This window comes from Muntiacus reevesi, chromosome 19 (assembly GCF_963930625.1).
Source record: "Muntiacus reevesi chromosome 19, mMunRee1.1, whole genome shotgun sequence".
Lineage (NCBI taxonomy): Eukaryota > Metazoa > Chordata > Mammalia > Artiodactyla > Cervidae > Muntiacus > Muntiacus reevesi.
In genome coordinates, this window is record NC_089267.1 from 288,811 (window position 1) to 311,091 (window position 22,281).

Here is a 22,281-nt window from a genome sequence, read left to right on the forward strand (position 1 = left end):
CTGACTTCAGACACTCTCCTTCCCTACCAGAAGCAGGGCTGAAATACAGTTTGCTTCTAATAGTTCCACACCTTCTCTCGGCCATGCAGGACAACATCACCAGGGACAATTTTTAACTTTTAAAATTTATAATGCTTTTCATTAAAAAACAAAAATCCTTCAAAGCTGAAAACAACAATTCTGATAAGGCAAGCACTTAGCAAATGTATGAGATATAAAGATGATTTTGAATTTCATGTTTTAATGCATTTACACAGTTGAAGCTACATCTAAATAAATGGAAATATTGTTATGAAAATACTATGTGGACATGATAGCATCTCAAATACAGAAATTCAACTTTTCTAACCCCAGTTCCCCTCTCCAGAGACAGTTTTTGGCCACAGGAATGTTGCCCCCATAATTCTAGACATTATGTTTATCTGCTGTATCCATTGTAGATCCATTTTAGCACCCTAGCATGAGGCAGGAAGATAAACTCCTACCCCCACTACTTCTCATCCCTCTTCCCTCCAATACATCATATTCATTTCATCACTTCTGCTGCCTCTCTTCTGTAATGCCATGCAATTTTTGCTGGCTTTTATTGAAGGGAGAAGTAGTAGTCTAGTGGCTAAAAGCCTTGGTTCTGGAGATGGACCACTTGGCTTGGAAGCTTTGTTCTTCAGTATATTATTAGCTCTGCAATCCTGAGCAATTTACTCAACCTTCCTGGGCCTCTGTTTCCTCACCTGTATGATGAGGAACTGGATGATAACCACCACTGCGTGGAGTTGCTCGTGATGATGCAAATAATAACACATCTGCAGCCTTCAATGTCCAACACACGGAAGCTCTCAAGAAATATTAGCTATAGGACATAGCTACAGTACTCACTTTCACTCTAATCTCATCATTTTCTTTATGCCTGAGACTGCTTGTGCCCCCAGGTCTGTCTTTCCCCTTGTACAGCTCACCTTTGGGCAATAGCATGTTTGCTTTACCTGTGATGATAATATTTATAATTTGTTATGCAAACACAACAAAGTGTCCTGTGTTTTATTTACAGGTTGATGCTATGGGTTGAAAACTAGTAAGTTAAATTAACTAAGTTCTGCTCGGTCCTGGGGACAACAGAATGGTAGAACTGTATTTCCCTCTCTGTAGGCATGATGCTCCTACTTCTGTCTCTATCATCAACTGTTTAAACTCATGCTGTATTTCAGTTTGCTTTTTCCTTCAACTGCTATTTTCTCACAAAATGTCATCACTTCTCCTAAAATCTGACCCACCTTCTTTTGTTCTCTTGAACCATTTCCCCAGAATAAACTATTTTTAAAATGTTCAAAGGCAACACTGTTTCCTTGCCTGGATCCCCTCCTCTTTCAGAACCCTTGCCCCTCCCCCTCCTCAGTTTGAAGCTCTAAGACCAAAGGAAGCATAAGACCCTGAAAGAAAAGAGACCAAATTGCTTTCAGGTTAGACTGGAAATAACCACTAGTTACTGATCATGAAAACGGCATAATTCTGGCCCCATCACTCCTAATTTCCTTGCCTTGTGGGAGAGTTAACAATCTGGATTTCAACCAGTACTTCAGGTCATTATGAGCCAGGTAGTCCTTATTCCATACTGTGCCCAATACTGGTCTAGGCCACGAGTGAGATCTCACCTAGGGCCTCTTACATTTCTTAAGATTAGAAATTTTGTGTGGAACTTCAGGCTAAAACTCTCGTTATTATCAAGCAGGGCATTTTCCCCACATATACCTCTCAAGAATTAGCAGGCGGCTTGTGGAAGATTTGAGAATCCCAGACTCATGAATGCATGTCTTTCTTGTCGCCGATATTTTCTTCTCAGAGATCCAGAAACACCCTTGCCTATGCTGAGCCCACCCAGGCCCTCCCTGGACCGGGCGCTGCCGTCACCCAGGGTGACGAGAGGCGAGGGGCTGCCTGAGCAGCAGCTGACGCCTCACGTGAGACGGAGCCGGGCGCGGTCCCTCAGCAGCCCCGGGACAGGGGTGCCGCCCTCAGACGCTCCTCTCAGGCCTGGAGAACGCCGCGGGTGCTAAGTGTTGGAGCCACAATGTGGACCTCCCGTATTTGCCCAAGGTGGAAAGGCTAGGAGAGACAGAAAAACAGAACAACCTTGAGAAACAGAACCAGGCTTGAAAAGTTCTCTCTCTGAGACAAGTGGCACTTTTGTCTTAAATTCACGCTAAGTTGGAGATCACACACCTTTGGTTTTTAAACTGGCAGATACTTGTTTTACAATGTTGTGTTGGTTTATGCCATACAACAAAGCAAATCAGTCATAATTATATATACATATATAATATATACATTATATATAATATAAACATATAATTATCTATATCTGTATCTCCCCTTCCTCTTGAGCCTACCTCAGCCCTCCCCTCACTCCCCTCCAGGCCATCACAGAGTACCAGGCTGGGCTCTCCGGGTTATCCGGCAGCTTCCCACTAGTAGCTATTTCACACGTGATAGTGTCTATATGCCAATGCTACTTTGTGGCGACATGGATGAACCGAGACACTTTCTTAGAAGTAGGTTTTCAGAACATGGAGGAAAAATGAAAGCTTATGTCCAAAGAGATGGGGATGTGTGTGGGGGAGGCGGGGGGACAGTGAGATAAAGGGTGCAAAACATAAGCTCTGTCCATTTTTAATTTGCTGCTGGACTAGCCCAGGCTGTTGTACAGAAATCTGAAAACACTAAATGTGGTGAAATAGCCACATGGACAATTGCTCAAAAATACTTTTCTGTTCCCCTTGAAACAGAATGATTTTACTGATTTCATCAAATACATACCTCAAAGTGATGACAGAAAGTTGAGTAAGTTATGTGCTGGGAATTGCACTTATGATTATTAGCAAGCACAATTACAGTGCTTACACTACAACAAGTACTATTTTAAGTGCTTAGCAAGTGCTTAAGCCCATTTAATCCTCACAATTGCAATCTTAGGTAGGTATTATTTATAATACTGACTTATTTTTTTGAAACTGAGGCCCAGAGAGGTTAAAGAGCCTGTCCAATGTCGCACAGTAAGTAGATGGCAAAAACCCAGGATTAAAACAAACCATCTATACTTTCATCACTTTGCTATGTCACCTTATTACAAGTTATGTTTAGGGAAGGGACAAAAATGACAAGACTCAACTAAAAGGAAAAGGGAGAAATGAGAAAATGACTGATCCTAGAAGCTAGGCAGGGTTTAGGCTCAGGAATTTCTGGTGATGAGGTCTAGAAATAAGAATAAGAACTTTTGGGGAATATTAATTTGGGGTAGTATCTGAATCCATTGAGAAATGACTTTGTTTTCTTTAAAATTTATAAAGACCAGTTGGATGAAGAGTCATAAAGGAGAGGAAAAGAAGATGGTGGCTTAAGTAACGTCTTACTTAAGTAACCTCTTCCCTCTCGTTAGGACTTCCTGGGTAGCTCAGTTGGGAAACAGTCTGCCTGCAATGCAGGAGACCCCAGTTCGATTCCCGGGTCAGGAAGATCCCCTGAAGAAGGGAAACTGCCCACTCCAGTACTCTTGGGCTTCCCTCGTGGCTCAGTTGGCAAATAATCCGCCTGCAATGCAGGAGACCTGGGTTCGATCCCTTGGTTGGGAAGATCCCCTGGAGCAAGGTATGGCAACCCACTCCAGTATTCTTGCCTGGAGCCTCCCCATGGACAGAGGAGCCTGGGGGGCTATGGGGTCTCCAAAGAGTTGGACATGACCGAGCAACTTTTACTTTCCTTCTAATTAATAGAGGTGAGAGGACCTGTGGAGAAGGACAGAGCTCTCTCTACTAGCTGTCCAGACATGTTACCAGGATGAACAAGGAGAAAAACGGCAACCACTGTACTGGATCTGATGATCCCGCAAAGCCAAGGATTCAGGTTTTTAAGAATGGCTTATGATGGCAAACCTGCTGCATGCCGCTATTCCACTAAGTGTGCTTCCAGGCACACATCTTAACTGGGGTAATAGTTCCTAAGAGGTGCACATTTGTTCGGTACGGTTGCTGTAATATTACTACAAACTTGGTGGCTTAAAACGAAACACATTTTCTTACGGTTCTGGAAGACAGAGGTCCAAAACCAGTTTCACTGGACTGAAATCAGGAGTTGGTAGGACCATTCATGCCCCCTCTAGAGGCTCTAAGACAGAATCTGTTTTCTTGTCAGCATTCCTTGGTTTCTGGCTGCATCAATCCAAACCTAGCTTCATCATCACTTTCTCTTTGGAGTCAAATCTCCCTCTACCTCTCTCTCGTGAGGACACCAGTGATGACTGAGTGCCCATCCAGGTAACCCAGGAGAATCTTCCTATCAATAACCTTAATTTAATCCCATTGGCAAAATCCCTTCTGTCATTTAATGTGACATTCACAGGTTCTGGGCATTAGAATATGGATATTTAGGGACAAGGGTGTTATTCAGTACACAACAAGGAAGATACAGTTATGTTTCTCGGTTGCAGGAAATGAAGTTTAGGAGAGCAATTTTTCCCAGGTTTTACAATCTCCAGAGTTGAGGTTTAAATCCTGGCAGTCAGAGTTTAGGACACACTCTAAACAATTTCAATCTGTGTCCTTAACTACTGCATACTACTTGGTTAAGAGTCACACACAGGTATCAAGACCCAATTGAATAAAACATGATGTACTGTCTCATCTTTCACTTGTGTATTTCTGAATCTGGCCCAGCGCAGAAGAGTCCAGAAAATTGTTAAGCAGGGTTACTAAGAGAAAGCATTTCCTGTTTGATTTGCACTGAGTAATGAAAGGTTGCTATTTTTTTTTAATTGAATATGCCACCAAGTAGTGTTATCACCATTTTATATACTCAAACAACCAAACAACAACAAAAAGCTATGGATGCAAAGGTGTCAGGGTCATGTCTAAAGGCATCCTGCTGGAAAAAGAGCTGGGTACCAGATGCCGAGACCCGGATTCAGCCCATCCGTCCTGACTAAGCACCTATTCAGAGATTGTGACTCACCACCCAGCACCTGAGTCTTTATATCCCAGCTTCAAGATGGAAATTAGTTGAGGGATCACAGACACTTGTACTAATCACCAATTCATAATCTGCTAACCCCTTCCTTTGTGGGAGAGAACCTGACATTTCTAAAATCCTTTTCTGCCTGAGAGCGAGCAGAGCTGCCCTTGCTCCTCTGGCCATGACCTACTGTGCTTTGAAAAGCAGATTTGGCAAGTGCAGCTGCAAACACATCTCCAATATCACACATCTATGGAAAATTCCAACCAGGTTTTAGGCCCAGTCACATTACATTTTTCTGAGGATCAGTAATGATTTGCTGCCGGGGTCCAGCCTCGGCAGGATCCAGGGGATACCCTCAGGATGAACGGCGTCGGCGAGAGAGAGAGAGAGAGAGAGAGAGACGAGAGACTAGCATTGATAGGGCCAAGTCTGCGAGAGAGAGAGAGAGAGAGAGAGAGAGAGAGAGAGAGAGAGAGAGAGAGAATGACCAGACGCGGGTGCAGAGAGTCTGGAAGAGTCTGGCAATGCTTTATTTTTTACCATAGCTTTTATACCCTAAGTTTGTACATTTCTAAGGGGAAGATAGTTTAACATTACGTCAGCTTGTCCTTCACGAAACCAGGGTGTTTTCTGCATACTTCTTTGTTTATGAGGGTCTTGTACATTATCTTCTGGCCTTGGGGCCTATTGACATTTTATGACCTAGGTGAATGCAAAGCTGTTTTCCGTAATCTATTCTTTAATGAACACAAAGGTCAATCCTTTTGCAGAAGTTATCAGTTAAATTTATCTAAAAGGTTTACCACACAAAGACTCTGCAGCTCCTGTGAGGCAGCCCCTGTTTAGCATTCCTGGTTAAAATTAACAAATTTAAACTCTTATTTTTCTAAATCTTTAACTATAACCACTTTTAGAATAATATTTTTATGTTCTCTCATAGGGCTTCCTCACCCCCGAAGGGCTCTGTGCCTACTAAAGACTTTAGGTGATCAGGTTCTTTATGCTGTTTTATGATTAGGATATTATAAGCAATCATGCATATTAGTACCAAGGACCTAAACGCATTTGCCAAACAAACTAAAATACCAGCAAAGGAGTTTAAATTAAAACACTCCTTTCACCCTAAATAATCTCATAAAATACCACCACCTGGGAAACTTATTGATTAAAATTCTAAATTGATTCTTATTTGGGAAGAGATCGGGGAAGGCCTTCCTGCCTGTGTCAGAGAAATTAGGGAGTAGTCCATTGAGGCAGGCATCAGAAAGACAGATATCATCTTTAAGGTGAGAGCCGGGGGCAGCTTTCCAAAACCCCTGAAAACCTGATTCGCCTTGCCCGTCAGGTTTTCTCCCCTATGGCCTCTTTAGGGGTAGGGTCTCGTGTGTTGGCTCCCGGCAATTTGCTGAGGATCAGTAATGCTCTCCGTATGCTAGCTGACAAGGGCATGATCTCTGTGCTTATTATATTCCATTTGTCAGTTCCTCTCTGACACAGTTGTCCGCAGGATTCCTTAGGAATATTTGAGTTATTTAGGCACTATTTCAGGAGTTGCTCCTGCCTGTATCCTCTCATTTCTTAATCAACAATTCCCAATAAGTAATTCAGCTGAGGTAGGTTATGAGAGGCATTCTTCCCTACTCCATGTGAATCTACACCCTGGACATCTGAATCTTCATGCCCTGTAAGTTTCAGATATGTGACATCTCATCCTCCCCATCATCACTATTTTCAGGAGTCAGGACCACAACGGTGACTGGCAAGTTCATCAACCTTTCCATTTCTTTCCCTCTTGATTGTTTCAGAGTGATTGGCGAGAGACTGTGCGTTTCGATTTTTTGAAAAGCTCAGTGGTCCAGAGACAATACTAGAATTCGGCCCTGGAGAAACACACATTCTGCTCATTGTTCTCTCTCTCTTATAGAACAGAAAAGAGACTCACCCATCACACAGTTACGCAAGGTTTACCTGCGTGCACTGCTAAGGATTTGGATAAGACTGCTAATACTCCGTGTTTCCTACAGGAAGATACTTTGCATTCCATAAAATTAAATCCACACCATATGAGAAATTTAGTCTAACCTCTTATCTATTGATTCATGAGGTTTGGCTCACTGAGATTTCCCCCTCATTCTACGGTGAAAAAAGGGAATTGCTGGCCAAAGACATCATCAAATGTTTATGTTTCCAAGTTTGCCAGTTATCTTTAACTCTATTTGGGTTGCCTTTTGCTATGCAGAATTCTTTCATTTTTCTGAAGTCAAAGCAACTCTCTTTTTCCTTTATATCTCAATTTCACACTCCGCTTAGAGAAAGACTTCCTCATAACAAGATACAAATTCTCATCCTACAGGCCTCTAGGTATTTGTTTCTTACCATGGGACATTACTCAACATATGCTATACAGGCAGTTCTCACTCTGAACAGTTTGCTCATGCATGAATTTCAGTTCAGTTCAGTTCAGTTCAGTCGCTCAGTCATGTCCGATTCTTTGCAATCCCATGGACTGCAGCACGCCAGGCCTCCCTGTCCATCACCAACTCCCAGAGTCCACCCCAACCCATGTCCATCGAGTTGGTGATGCCATCCAACCATCTCATCCTCTGTCGTCCCCTTCTCCTCCTGCCCTCAGTCTTTCCCAGCATCAGGGTCTTTTCAAATGAGTCAGCTCTTCGCATGAGGTGGCCAAAGTATTGGCGTTTCAGCTTCAACATCAGTCCTTCCAAAGGACACCCAGGACTGATCTCCTTTAGGATGGACTGGTTGGATCTCCTTGCAGTCCAAGGGACTCTCAAGAGTCTTCTCCAACACCACAGTTCAAAAGCATCAGTTCTTCTGCACTCAACTTTCTTTACAGTCCAACTCTCACATCCATACATTACAGTTATTTAATTAAATAATGCCTATCCCACAACAGAACAAACAAATTTCAGATACCGGCATGTATTAACTGTGAGGAAGTGCCAAACTTCACAGCTGTTATCAAGTTCACAAACCACCACGGTGATGATAGATGTATATCACAATTAGAGAACAGTCAGGCCCCATCTTTCAAAGTCTCTGGGCTAATTTGGCCTTGGAGTACAGAATGAAACAGGGCAAAGGCTAACAGAGCTTTGCCAAGAGAACACACTGGTCAGAGCAAACACCCTCTTCAAACAACACAAGAGAAGCCTCTACCCATGGACTTCACCAGATGGTCAATACCAAAATCAGACTGATTATATTCTTCACAGCCAAAGATGGAGAAGCTCTATACAGTCAGCAAAAACAAGACCAGCAGCTGACTCTGGCACAGATCATGAACTCCTTATTGCCAAGTTCAGACTGAAATTGGACAAAGTAGGAAAAACCACTAGACCATCCAGGTGTGACCTAAATAAAATCCCTTAGAATTATATAGTGGAAGTGACAAATAGATTCAAGGGATTCGATCTGATAGTGGCTGTAGAACTATGGATAGAGGTCTGTGACATTGCAGGGAAGGCAGTGATCAAGAACATCAACAAGAAAAAAACGCAAAAGGCAAAATGGCTGTCTAGGAAGGCCTTACAAACAGCTATGAAAAGAAGTGAAAGACAAAGGAGAAAAGGAAAGATATCCCCATTTGAATACAGAATTCCAAAGAATAGCAAGGAGAGATAAGAAAACCTTCCTCAGTGATCAATGCAAATAAATAGAGGAAAACAATAGAATGGGAAAGACTAGAGATCTCTTCAAGAAAATTAGAGATATCAAGGGAACTTTTCATGCAAAGATGTTATAAACAGTGACACATCCCAGAAAAGTCAAGTCAGAAGCACTTCTAGAATAGTGATGTGAGGAACTCTGTGGATCCTCTTCCCAATAAAAAACAAATGATCAAAGTATGGAAAACAATTTAAATATGTCTGGAAGCCATCCTAAGGTCATATAACAAATGGAGAAATACTTATTCAAGAAAACCTGCTAACTTTTAGAAGAACAGAGTCAGTGCCATCTGAACCATGCCTTGCCCCCTTCCTTTCCCAGGTATAGTGACAGGAGGTCTAATCTAGGCTTGGGAAGTTAAGAAGATGGAGTAAGTCTTTCATGACAGTCCAAGCCTAGGGTTATGGTATCTGCCAAGAGGAGCAGACCACCTATTTCTCATCCCTTCCTCTCCCAGCTTCATGTGGCTAAAGCTCTATTTCAGGCAAAAATGACTGAGAAGGTAGAGGCTCTCTTCCTCTACCTGGGCCTTGTTGTAGGACAAAAGTTCCACAGCAGCCATGACAGGCTGAGAATACTAGACCTTAAGCATCCTCGTCTTAGTACACGAGTATAGCTGAGGTTCCATGTTAGGAGGAGAAAGCCAAGACGACCATACAGTATCTTTGCCTAGAACTCTGCTCATAGAACATGGGTGTCTCTGCAAGAGAAACAGGGTGCTGTCCTCACCTTAAACTCTGAAGCAGTAGCAGGTACATTCTGCCCGGGAAGAAGAGGAAGCCTAAAAGCACAGAGCACTCCATACTTCTCCTTAAGAGGACTCATCTTATATTGAATGGAGTGTGGAGAAGTTCAAGCCTAAGGACACTGGAATCACCAGTGGTGATTTTGGTGATAAGTAAATTAGTTGGGGCTTATAGCTCTGTAACAGCAATACGAGAAAAGGCAGAACAGCTAGAAGGTTAGTAGAAATAACTGAGGAAAGAAGTAGCAGGGTCCTCCTGGGGGTGGCGGAAGCCTTAAAATGTGACCTCAAAGACAACTCCTACAGAAGTTGTAGAAGCACTGGAATCAGATTGTTTCTGTTCAAGCAGAATCAGATCAGACTTCAGAGTAATTTATTTACCAGGGTGTTGTCAAAACAATAGAGCAATCAGCTAGAAATTAGCATAGGCTAACTGTGGCATCTGATACCAATGCAGATATGCCATCTGCAACTAAAGCAGTATCCTCAAAGGGAGTTCACTGAAAGAGATAATCAAAGAGGACAGAGATAAAACCATTTTAACCCAGTGGGGTAGGAGGAGTCATACTCAAGCCTGCACTCTCTAAGCTCAACATTAAGGGTTGCACATTTGGGGAAAAACTAATTTCACTCAGCTAAAACAAGCAACTAACTAGAAAATAAATGCCAACAAACAAGTAGACTAGTTAACAATGATAGCCCTAGAAATAGGGAGTTAGTATCAGAACTGCTACAATGTATTATCAAATATCCAGTTTGGAACTAAAAAAGTACCAACTATGAGAAAGGCAAATAAACAAGAAAGCATAGTTTCAGGATTTAAAAGAACAGGCAAAGGAAACTGCATTTTAGAGAGCCCAAATGTACTTTGAGGAGAGAAACTCTAAAGTAGCTATTACAAATACCTTCAAAGAACTAAAGAAAGTCACACTTACAGAATTAAAGGAAGATATGATGATAATGTCTCATCTATTAGAAAAGATCAATGAAAAATAGAAATGATAAGTTGAACCAAAAGGAAATTCTGGAGTTCAAAAAGCCCAATAACCAAACAAAAATTCTGCTTCAGGGGTCAACAGGAAATGGGAGTTAGGAGAAGAATAAACCAGTAAACACGAAGACAGGCTGATAGAGATCACAGAATCTGAGAGCAGAAAAAAAATAAGAATGAGGAACAATGAAGAGAGCCTTGGAGAAATGTAGGACACTATTGAGCATACTAACGTACGGATCCATTCTTCATGGATTCTGCATTTGCAAATTTGACGACTTGCAAAATGTGTTTGTAACCCCCCAAACGGACACTCAGCGCAAGTTCACAGTCATTTACAAACTTATATAAAAAGTAATGAATCATCTGAGTCACCCAAAACATGTTCTAACTGAGGTCAAATCAGGCAACACACTGCCCTGTCATTTCAGCTCTCACACGGAACAAGTTTCTTTTCTGACGTATACTTAGTGTCAAGTTTTTCATGTTCTCGTGCTTTTTTTTGTGATTTTGCTATTTTAAATGGCCTCAAGTGTAGTGAAGTGCTGTCTACAAGCACAAGACGGCTGTGATGTGCTTCTTAGGAAAAAATGTGTGTTAGATAAGCTTCATTCAAGCATGACTTATAGTGCTGCTCACTATGAGTTCAATGTAACAAATCAACAATACTTTACGTTCAGGAAAAAGAAGAGGGGATTTGTTTTGTATGTGACACTGCTCCATAAAGTGCTAAGGTAATATCCATAGTATGTGATGAAGCTACGGAAAGGTAGAGTTTTACAGATAAACTTTTCAGATAACTTGTAGATTTGTGAGTTGATGAACAATTTTTTAAAAATGCAGTGTACAGATTGCTTTGAGGCTGAATTCCAAAGAATTTTATGGTCAAACAGTTAATGAAAACACGACCAATTCCTTACACAGTCTTCTAAAAAACAGAAGAGGACAGAATACTTCTCAACTCATTCTATTATTTCAATTTACCCTGATGCCAAAACTGGACAAACACAAGAAATACCCATACATAATTTGAGATAATGTGGGTGTGGGATTTGATCTATTCTCAAGAATGAGGACTATTTCTGGCTTAGAAGTGAACCACAGTTCTGATGATAATAATTCATATTAGTATGTGTCTGTGTTGTAGTGCTCAATTGTTTAATCTTCAGTCTTAAATATTGTTTCATGGCTGCAATTCCATCAAACAATATGTATATAATAAATTACCTGCCCCCCAATAGAGAAGAAAATCTTAAACAGCTGCAGTGATTATTATCAGAAACTTTATATGCAGCCATAACATCAAACAGTGCTGCTGGTGTTTAGTCGTTCAATCATGTCCTACTCTTTGTGCCCTGAAGGACCGCAGAATGCTTCCCTGCTCTTCACTATCGCCCAGAGTCTGCTCAGACTCCTTGAACTGGTGACGCCGTTCAACTGTCTCATCCTCTCTGGTCTCCTACTCCTCCGGTACTCAGTCCTTCTCAGCATCAGGGTCTTTCCCAAAGAGCTGGATAGCTCAAACAGTGATACATATATAATTTATCATGTGATCAGATGATAATAGTCTTCTTCAGCCAAAGCTGATAAATCACAAAAACGAAGGACTGAAACCTGATGCCAAAATAATTTTCTCTTCCTGTGTTAAACAATACAGAGACTGAGCAAACTTCCTCTGACTATGTTAAACAATACTGAGAATAAGCAAAGTAAAATTAGGTTTTTGCTCCAGGGAATACTCCCTCCTAGAAGAGAAGGCTGAGCAAATAAGAGCAGTTGACTTGTGGAGACGAGACTTACTTGTCACACCGCACTTCAAAACCCTCACTTCCCTGTACGTGCCAACCCAAAGCAGTTACAGCATAAACTCTGCCCGGTCCCAGCTGGTTCCCTCTCTTGCAAGATTCACCTGAAAATTACTCTCTAAAATTCTAAAACCATGCAACTATTCCCCACCTCCCCGGTTTTCCCCTTCAGAGATGTTACCAAGAGTGTGACAGCTATAGTGTATTTTCCCTTATTGCAATATGTCAAATAAATTTAGCTTTACTGGATTCAGGATTTTCTGTTGATCTTTAGGGGCTGTTGGCACACCCCTTAAGATTTTTATATTCTATTGGACAGTGAGTTTTTAAAGACAGGCTCTTATACTCTACTCTCCAAGTATATGTCAGAAAGTACCTCCCAAAAGAATGACTGCATTCACCAGGCAGTTAAGAGAAACCTATGAAACTGAAACACTGCCTTTTATTTTAAAAATAACTATAGTGGAAGAACAAATGCACTACAGTCTCATGCTTTAGAGACTAAAAATAATAGTATGTTTTTCATTGCTTTCTAATTAGTGTAGAAATTATCTAAAATGGAAAAATGAAACTCAGAGGATCATATCAGCCTAGAGAAGCAGTAAAATTTGCCACATTTTATAAAGACAGCATTTTAAAGAGAAAAACAGAGGAACATGTAGAAGGGCTTTGAACTAAATCATTCATAATATGATAAGTAATCTACTCCTAAAAGAGGTTTAAAGGTATTTGACAGTATGGGAATGTACTTATTTATTCAATAAATATGTTTAAAAAAAATTTTTTTTTAATAAATATGTTTTAATAACTACTATAGGTTGAGTCAAGTTTTTGGAACTGGTGCATAATGGTTAACAAAGCGAATGTTCTCTAAATACATGGGACTTGTATTCTAGTTGTAAGAAGGCAAATCTTTCAGAAGTTAATGCATACATAAATATAGAATTAACCACTTGCGGGAGGAAATACAAAAGTGAAATTTCAAGTATCTTACATAATGGAAATAATAGATGACAGGAATGAGATATGTTTCATCGATCTTAAATAAAACAACACACTCGATCTGAGGAGGAAGGACTGAGACCATGTGAAACTCAGCGCTCCACGGGGCCACAGAGAGCTGGACAAAACTGAGCCCACGACGCACAGGAGACACAGCTCAGCGCCCGAAGCTCTTGTTTCCACACGGCGTCTCCAGAAGCGTCAGACAGAGTGACTCTGAGAGAAGCTGCAGCTGGGACTGGTTATGGAACCCTAACAGAGACCAGCTACTGCAGGAGACAGCATTCTAACTCACTGACTGCACTGGGCATTTTCAGTAAACACACATCACAATGCTTACCTAGAATGTACAGGACATAACCTGGTCTGCATTAATACATTTAGGTATCTAAACTCCAAAAGAACACACAAGTGGGATAAAAATCACTTAAGCATGAAACATACACACTTACCCAATCATAATTCAGTACTAAATAAAGAGTTTGAGTTGTCTCAAGGCCCTCTGTGCTGAACTAATTCTTAGAAAAGCACATTTTCCCAAGTCTGAGTCAGGAAGAAATACAAAATAGGAACAGGCCAATTGCCAGTAATGAAACAGAACAGATAATTTAAAAACTGCACCCAAAACAAAATGCCAAGACTAGATAGCTTTTACAGGTGAATTCTACCAAACAGAGAAAAGTTGTCATCTATACTTTTCAAGTAGACTCAAACACTGTTAGCCCACAGGCCATACTTTGAGCAACAAGTGTGTAGGGACTATAGCGATAGCTATGTGTAAGCCAGTGTCAGTCTCCAAGGAATTTCAATAGCAATCAGCAGGAAATGATTGAGCAGGTCTGCAAATCATTTTCGACTCTTCCTGCAGAGGTCTTAATCTTCACTGGGAACATGCAGGTACCCAGAGTCTCTGTCCTGGTCTAAGTAAGGCAGACCAGAGGAAACAGGCTTTACGTAGCGCAAGCTCAACCACCATAAACGCTGCGGATGAGGTCGGCAAGAGTCGGCTTTTTCTGTTTGTTTTCGTTTTATTCATCTATATATGCACAGTCTCTGAAACAGAACCTTCCTTTAATAAGAGTTCAATAAGTGTTTGTTGAATTAGATTGGAAGTAAATGAAATCTTTCTGGTCTTATTTTCTAGTTCACCTTAAATATTAAGACGTCTAGTGACATATGGGCTGATTCTCAAAGAGTGTATTTGCTGGAATTATGCTTTCAGATTCTTGCTGTTCATACAGATAAGAAATGGCTCAATATCTTTACTAACTTGAATTCAGCAGCTTACTCTTACTGGGTTTCTGACATCAGAAATACCTAACTTGACTACTTTTCAAAATCATAACATGGATAAATCTAAAGAGCTTTTCTATTTAGTATATCATGATCATAAAATTCTTGTTGGAAAGATTATTTATTAACAATCCAGCAGCACTCGGTAACCACATTAACACTTCTTAATAAAAAGTATAATTAAATAAGATTTTAATGATGCTAGTATCTCCTTAGAATTTTTAATGTGATAGAAAACTCAGTGCCCTGAGTTTATCATGGAAGCCTAGATTAAAAGCCTAGCTGTCTCATTCTTCAGCAGTGTAGACCCTCTGTAAAATAAGAAACAAACATTATATATATGCATATATATTGGTCAGGGCCCCAGTGTCTGACACAGATCTCTTGGACTTGTAGAGAGAGATACTATCATTACTCTTTGACCCAAGTTCCTGACACAAAGCTCTTGAGACTTTCGTTAATTTACTGAGTGATGGGACCATCTGACACAGAGCTCCTAAGTCCTCTGTGATTTCCTAGGTGATAGGAATATCTTTCTGTTCTCTTGGATGGAGGATGGTCACCAGAAAGAGCAAGCTGGGAGCAGAACTTTGGGACTTTTGGTCCCATCTCCTATTCTCCAGGAGGGGAAAAGGTTGGAAGTGCAGTTTGTGATCATGCTAACATTAGGAATCCTCCATAAAAACCCTAAAAGTACTGGGTTCAGAGTATTTCCCCGTTAGTGAACACACCTACGTGCGTGGAGGACAGCGCATTTCAATTATAAAAGGTAGACTCTTGCACTCAAGACCTTTCCAGACCTCATCCTACGTATGTCTTCATCCAGCTTTTCATTTGTAACCTTTATAAAATATAAAATCAGTGAACTGTTTTCCTGAGCTCTATGAGCTGCTCGATCAAATTACTGAATCCAGGGAGGGTACTGTGGGAACCTCCAATTTGCAGCCAAGTTGGTCAGAAATTTTAGGCAACCCGAGGATCTACTACTAGTGATTAGTATCTGAAGTTAGGGGTTGGGGGAGGGGCAGTCTCACAACCCTTAACCAGCAGCCTCTATGCTACCGCTGGTTAGTGTCAGAACTGAATAAAGGATATCAAGCTGGTGTTGGAGATTCAGCGTGGGAAAAATCCCAGACATCTGGTGTCAGAAATCTTATGAACGAGTTGGCCTCTGCTGCTGTTGTTGCTATTTAGTCGCTAAGTCATGTTGAACTGTTTAGAGATACCACCAGGTTCCTCTGCCCATGGGATTTTTCAGGCAAGTACACTGGATTGTGCTGTCATTTCCTTCTCCAGGAGATCTTCCCGACCCAGGGACTGAACCTTCAGCTCCTGCCGTGTCTCCTGCATTATCAGTGGGTTCTTCACTGCTGGGCCACCAAGGAAGCGCTCAACACCCACATATCAAGTGGAAATCACAGCTCACTTGAGACTCTCATGTCAAGCAAAAATAATCACAAAAGTCATTCTAAAAGTCAACAGATGTAAAGAGTATACCAAACTCAGGGGGGTGGCACAGGAGTCAAAGCTTTTTTTTTTTTTTTTTTTTAGCTTGCAAAGCACTTTAACATTCGTTATCCTGTTTGAATTACCCTAAGAGCATTTTCTAGTGGCAGTGTAAGGGAAGGAACAATATGAACAACCCTCTTTATTTGTAAATATACACATACAAGCATACCTCATTTGACTGTGCTTAGTTTATCAAGCTTCACATACATTGTGGTTTTCACATATTGAAGGTTTGTGGCAAGACTGCGTTGTCAAATGATGGTTAGCATTTTTTAGCAATAAAGTATTTTCAACTGAGGTATGTACTTTTTTAGACATAATACTGTTGCACACTAGACTACAGTATAGTGTAAGCATAACTTTTTTGTGCACTCAAGAGACCAAAAAAATTCATGTGACTCACTTTATCATATTTGCTTTACTGCAGTGGTCTGGAACTGAACCTACAGAATCTCTGAGGTATGCCTATATATAAATACACTGAAGCCCTAAAATCCTAAGGCTAAGGGCAGAGGACTTCTCTTTGAGAATTATAGCATTTTGGTGTTTTGAAACATGTGAGCAATGCCTTGTAATTAATTTTCCCACCATCATTATTTTATGTTTAAAAGCTTTAATGTGTGCCCAGATTTCTAAGGTCAATAAACAAATAATATATTCTAAAAAGAAATGGCCCTGAGACAAAAACTGCTTGCCAGTTTGTTTTCTATCATTGATATCTATTGACAAATATGCCAATGGTTGTGCTAATCAATGTCATTTCAAATTTGTATCCTTCCATTCTCAAACACAGACTTGAGTAGACGTTTTATTCATATAAATGGAATCTTTTCAAGTACTTTTAAACTTGAAATCATAGGACTTATAATAGTGAGAAATCTACAGTTTAAGTAATTACAACACAATTCATTGAAAACTTTTTTTGAGAAACTCAATTTTTTGAAATGTTAGTGTGAGAATCATATAAATCAAGCTCCCCTCTCCTGTAGAATTTTGGCCTGGAGTTTTTAATAATTATTTCAGGAAATATGATAAGTGAGAGAAAGTATAAACACATTTCACAGAACTTCTTATATATATGACATTATAGTATATCAAACTAAGAAAACGATTCTGCAACAATAAGCAATAGTCTTATGACTTGAGATATGCTTACAGATCATTTCCGATCAAGTATGTAATATTTAGTATTTTGATAACAAGAATGGTATAAGACCATCTCTGTTCCTCTCTTAAAATGGAAAATAAAATATTATACATGTCTCCTTCTTATTTCTGTATAATGCTTCCCCCGCATGCATTGCGGAGCCAAAACCTGACATGAAAGTTTATGACAGAGTGAGATTGTAAAAATGTATTTTTTATCTGAGACGATTTTGCAATAAAAGCACATTTCAGTCCTTTAAAATAACAGTCGACAAGATTTACTGTATCAAATGTAAGTGTCACACCTCAGTCAGTGGTTAAGATTTCAAACAAACCCCAGCCGCTAAGCTGAAATTGGCTTTTAAAATCTTTAAGTTAGTTTGTTCCCAGATGAACATTTTTTTTTAAACATGAAAAACCACACTTATCATACAGCTTGCAAATTCTCTGGTTTCCATTTACCCATTTTATTATCTTTTTATTACTGACAGAGACAGGAGCCAAGTCAGAGCTACATTAATCCAGAAACCAAAAGTAAGTAGACGACAATATTGTGAATATTAATGCAAGGTGGCAGCTCTTATTTTTCACCATCCCATCGTATTTTTCCTTGGAACCAATTTGTACAAAATGTATTTAAAAATCAGAAAGTTAAAGACAACCAATTTTCAACTCATTGACCTACAAATTTGTCTGATTGCAGGGGACTTCTGTTGTAGCAGGGAGATTAGGAGTGGGTGCTTGAAACTTCAGGTCCCTTGGGGAGGGTGTAATCACTGCTGACAATGCACCCGAGCTGTTTTATGTCTGGGGTAGAAATTGGAGGACATCTAGCCAGTTTATGAGTCCCAAGAGAGGGGGCAACGGATATCCATAACCGTAACACCTCACTCTGTGGGGAGCCTGTCTAGTTTGTGGCAAGAATTTTAAGCTTCATTTTTCCTGGATAGCGTTCCCTTCTCTCTTTTTCTTTCACTCTCTTGTCTAAGTAAATAAAAGTAGACCTAAAAGTACATTCATACACACACACACACACACACACACACACACACACACACACAGAAAAGAAAATTAAATGAAGAAAATCTCAACAAATTCGACCTTAGATTTGTTTCAGCTATTATGAACACTCAGACTTAGCACCCACTTTCTTTGCAAGTTTATCCCTAATAATGACCAATATTTGTGTACTCCCCTTAGGATTACCAAAGGCATTCACAAATGTAACATCTGCACAATTAAAAGTTTCTGCAGCAGGAATATAGCTCCATCACGCAGATTGCAAATTTTAGTCTTGAAGATGGTTTTTTTGAAACAAAGTCCCTGAGATAGAAATTAAATCTACTTTTCCAGAATTCAAAGTCCAATGATCTTTTCTGTATACTAAATTGATATTTTCAACTTTGAAATGTTTATTAATTGTTTTAATATTGTATATAAAGAATAAATTAAAATTAGACTTCCTACATTCAGCATACTCAAAAAGGTAAACCTATACAGAGTATCCAAGGAGTAAAAATACCAAAACACACAGTGTAAAATCAGATAGAAGGTGGATGCCAAGGGTCCTCTGGTTCCCTTTCCTTTAAGAGTCCGACCAGCGAAACGTGAAGGGCTGGGACGCAGGGGAGGCGGCAAGCAGGAGACACTGCGCCCTCTGGTCCTGTCACTTGTGTGCTCCCTTGGGAAAATGTGGGACTCACTGAGTATGATTATTTCCAATAAACCCAAAGTGAAGACTACCCAAGTGCCCGTGAGTAGAAGGATGGATTAACAGATTGTGATTTACACAAACAAGAAGAAAACACAAGCAATGAAAAAGAATCATCTTCACTTCACCCAACAGTGAGGCTTTCTTAAATACGCTAATCAGCCAAAAAAAAAAACAAAACAAAAAAACAAGAGCCAGACACCAAAGAATACACACTATATTACCAAATTTATATAAAATGCAATGCAGTCAAACTAGTCTCTAGGTTAAAGGAGGCGAGGAGCTGCTGAAAGGAACTAGTGCAGGGGGTATGGAGGGCTCCGCCTTCATCTGCATGATGGGTGCACAGTTGTGCTTTATTTGTCACAGTCTTTGAAATGAAACATTCATGATATTTGTACTTTCCTCTACATAGAATACACCTCAATAAAACTTGCAAAGGAAGGACATAGTTGGACCTTAAGACTGCATCTGTACCACCATGGATCTCTTGGATTAACTAACTTGTAGGCTTTTTCAGGCTGAAGAACTTTGGAAAAGTGTGGGCTTTGGATCCATTTGCCTGAGTTACAAATCTCCACTGCACTGTGACACTCACTGGCAATGTGTTCTAAGGAAGTCCCCTAAACCCTCGGTTTCTCCAGTAAAGTTTTTATGGATTTGTGCCCCTCAACTCCCCAGTAGGGACAAACAGCATAAACAGGACAAAAACATAAACGTAAACCATATAAACTGAGAGACTGCAAACAAACTGATGGTATCATTCTTCCTCAGCCCTTAAATATCTTTGAGTTAGTGCTATCACTAGAAAAAAAAAAAAGAAAAGAAAAGAAAAAAAATCAAATTCTGTATTAGGAAGGTCTGGTAATAATTCAGTACGGCCAGCAACTCTCCACAGTTTAGTGCCTTCACACAACAGATGTTATTTCTGACACTTGAATGGCCAGGTGGGGTTTCCTCATTTAACGGCCTTCAGAAATCCTGTCCTCGGCTCAGTCTTTGGGATCCTCTCACTGTGTATTTGGAGAAAAGAGACCTTAGGAAAGGTGCATCTGTCCTTAACTGCTTTGGCCCTGAAGATGTGTGTGTTGCTCTCATTTACATTCATTTTAGGGGGAAGCAGCCACAGGGCCCCATCTCTCTGCAAACAAGCTCAGGAAAGTATGACTTTTCATTATCAGTCCATTAGCCACATCTGCCACATTGTCCTTATGTTCTCCTACACAAACTACAGGTAATTTCTGAGGCTCTATCAGTTAGGCATTTCACAACAAAGTCACAGAAATCCCAGGATCATTTGATCTACAAACGCATGTAACTTTGTGAAATATATATTCCAACTGGTTGACTTTAAACTCAATCTAAATACCAACGGATCTACTCACATTTCTGAGAGACAGCTTACATTCATTAACAAATGTTAGTTAGCCTGAGTCTCAACACCAAGGTGTCAGATCAGATCAATCTGAATTGAACACACTTTACTTTTTTGATCTTCAAGGTGAGAGATATCTTGGTGTTGTAGAAAGTACCCAGCACTGGTAACTGGGGTCATGATCCACCTTCTAAATTTATAATCAAATGTCAATATAATCAAATCTAGAGGGAATTCTTATATAGGACTTTTAAAAAATCTTCATAAACTTAAACCCACTGTAAATATTGTTCTCTAAAACTTTGGAAATGGAAGTTTTACTTTTACAATAGAAGGCTTATATAAGATACAGGACTTATTCCAAATCACAAACTTGGAACCAAAACTTGAGGCTCTATATTACCAGTCTAATATATATTTTCTTTCTTAGCAAAGCAGGAAAATGTCAAAAGGAAAAATGTAATAATGGTTGCATGTAGGAGACACTAATGATCAAGTTTAAGAAAAAATTTGATAAATCTGATAAGACTGTTTTACTGCCGAAATTCTCCCTGCTCCTTGATAGTTGACCCAAGTAGTACCAGGAACTGCAATTATATCAATAATCATCATAAACTGTATCTATTTCTCACTCTTCAATCTTTTTTTTGTACTTGCAGGCTTAGGATTGCAAAACATAAGGCAAAAGGTATCACTTTGAAGAGTTTTCATCATTATAACCTTTTGGTCCCAGGAAGTGGTTATTTCATTTTAATAGTCCTCTTTCTATATATATAGGTGTCTTATGCCTGAAATGAATTTTCAAGACTGTCTTTATGTGAAGTATTTGGCAATCCAAAAACTACTGTTTCTGAAAATATGTATAGACCAGGAATGAAGTGTTCCATTTTTACAATGAGATGCAGATTTCCCATTAAAAAGTAAAGCTTTCATCTCCAATGCTATCAAGGACAGTATTTGAGTTTTGGTGAATTAATTTAAGAGGCTATAGAAGTCCTATAAAAGAATTTTTGCTAGTCTATTTATTACTTACTGTTGATTATAAATTTGAGCATTACTATTAGTGTCCAGCTTGTGACTTTGAATAGTAGCAGATAAATATTGCTAACTGGTATTTAATCATTTTCAGTAACACTCTTTTCAATTAAACTTAATCTCATACACGTTTATACAATTTTACAATTTAATTATACAATTATCTCATACTATTTGTACAATTTGAGGGATCAATTATCAAAATGCATTGATACTATTTTTTTACTTGTCTCTATCTCAATCACCCTGTTTACTGTTTTAAGTGCCCTTTCTTCCTTAAAGCAAAACAGGACAAAAAAAAAGAAAGAAAGAAAGATAGATACAGGAGAAAATGTGGAGGTTATTTCAGGGCTGAAGTAAGATATGAAGAATTGTTCTAATCTTTCCTCCAGCTTTTAACAGTGTTTCAAACTCTATCAAGTAAGAATAGATGACTGTTATGCGATGTAGGGCATTGTGGGCCTGGGGTCTTCAATATTTCTCTAAGTTTGTAGATTTCATGGTCACAAGTAAGCACAAGTAGTTAATAAGTTCTATGCACCATCTTCGCTAACCCTACATACCTATGAACCGGCACAATGCCTAGTACATAATACTTGATTAAAAATTAATGAAGTATGGTTGGCAGCAGTTCCTCTATCTCTTGGCCAATCCTGACTTGTACATTCTTCTCTCAATATTATAGGTAAGCCAAATAAACAATCACCCTGAAAGCTCTTCAAATGGCTAAGAAAACTTCTGTCCCAAACTATACTGTCATCTGAAATTCCACTTTTGAGTTTCATTCATTTAGCTAAAAATGTCGGTCTTGTTAAAATGCAAAACAAATGCAGCAACACAGAGTCAATCACACTTGAATCCCTTTTAAATTATTTAAACTCATGACAGATGAATATCAGATTTGTTTTTCCCTAGTGCAGTCTGGCCAGAGGAGGGAGTCATTCTGTGGTCATAGAAGTAGGATGAGAAAAACCCAAG

General features: G+C 39.6%; 1 long non-coding RNA gene across 1 annotated transcript in view; it reads right to left on the reverse strand.

Annotated features, from left to right (window-relative positions):
- Positions 1-1,123: 1,123 nt before the first annotated feature.
- LOC136150803 (uncharacterized) overlaps positions 1,124-22,281 on the reverse strand; it is a 42,111-nt gene continuing 20,953 nt past the window's right edge. The window contains exon 3 of the long non-coding RNA XR_010659936.1: positions 1,124-2,100. This is a non-coding gene — a long non-coding RNA (uncharacterized lncRNA). The remainder of the gene's footprint in view (positions 2,101-22,281) is intronic.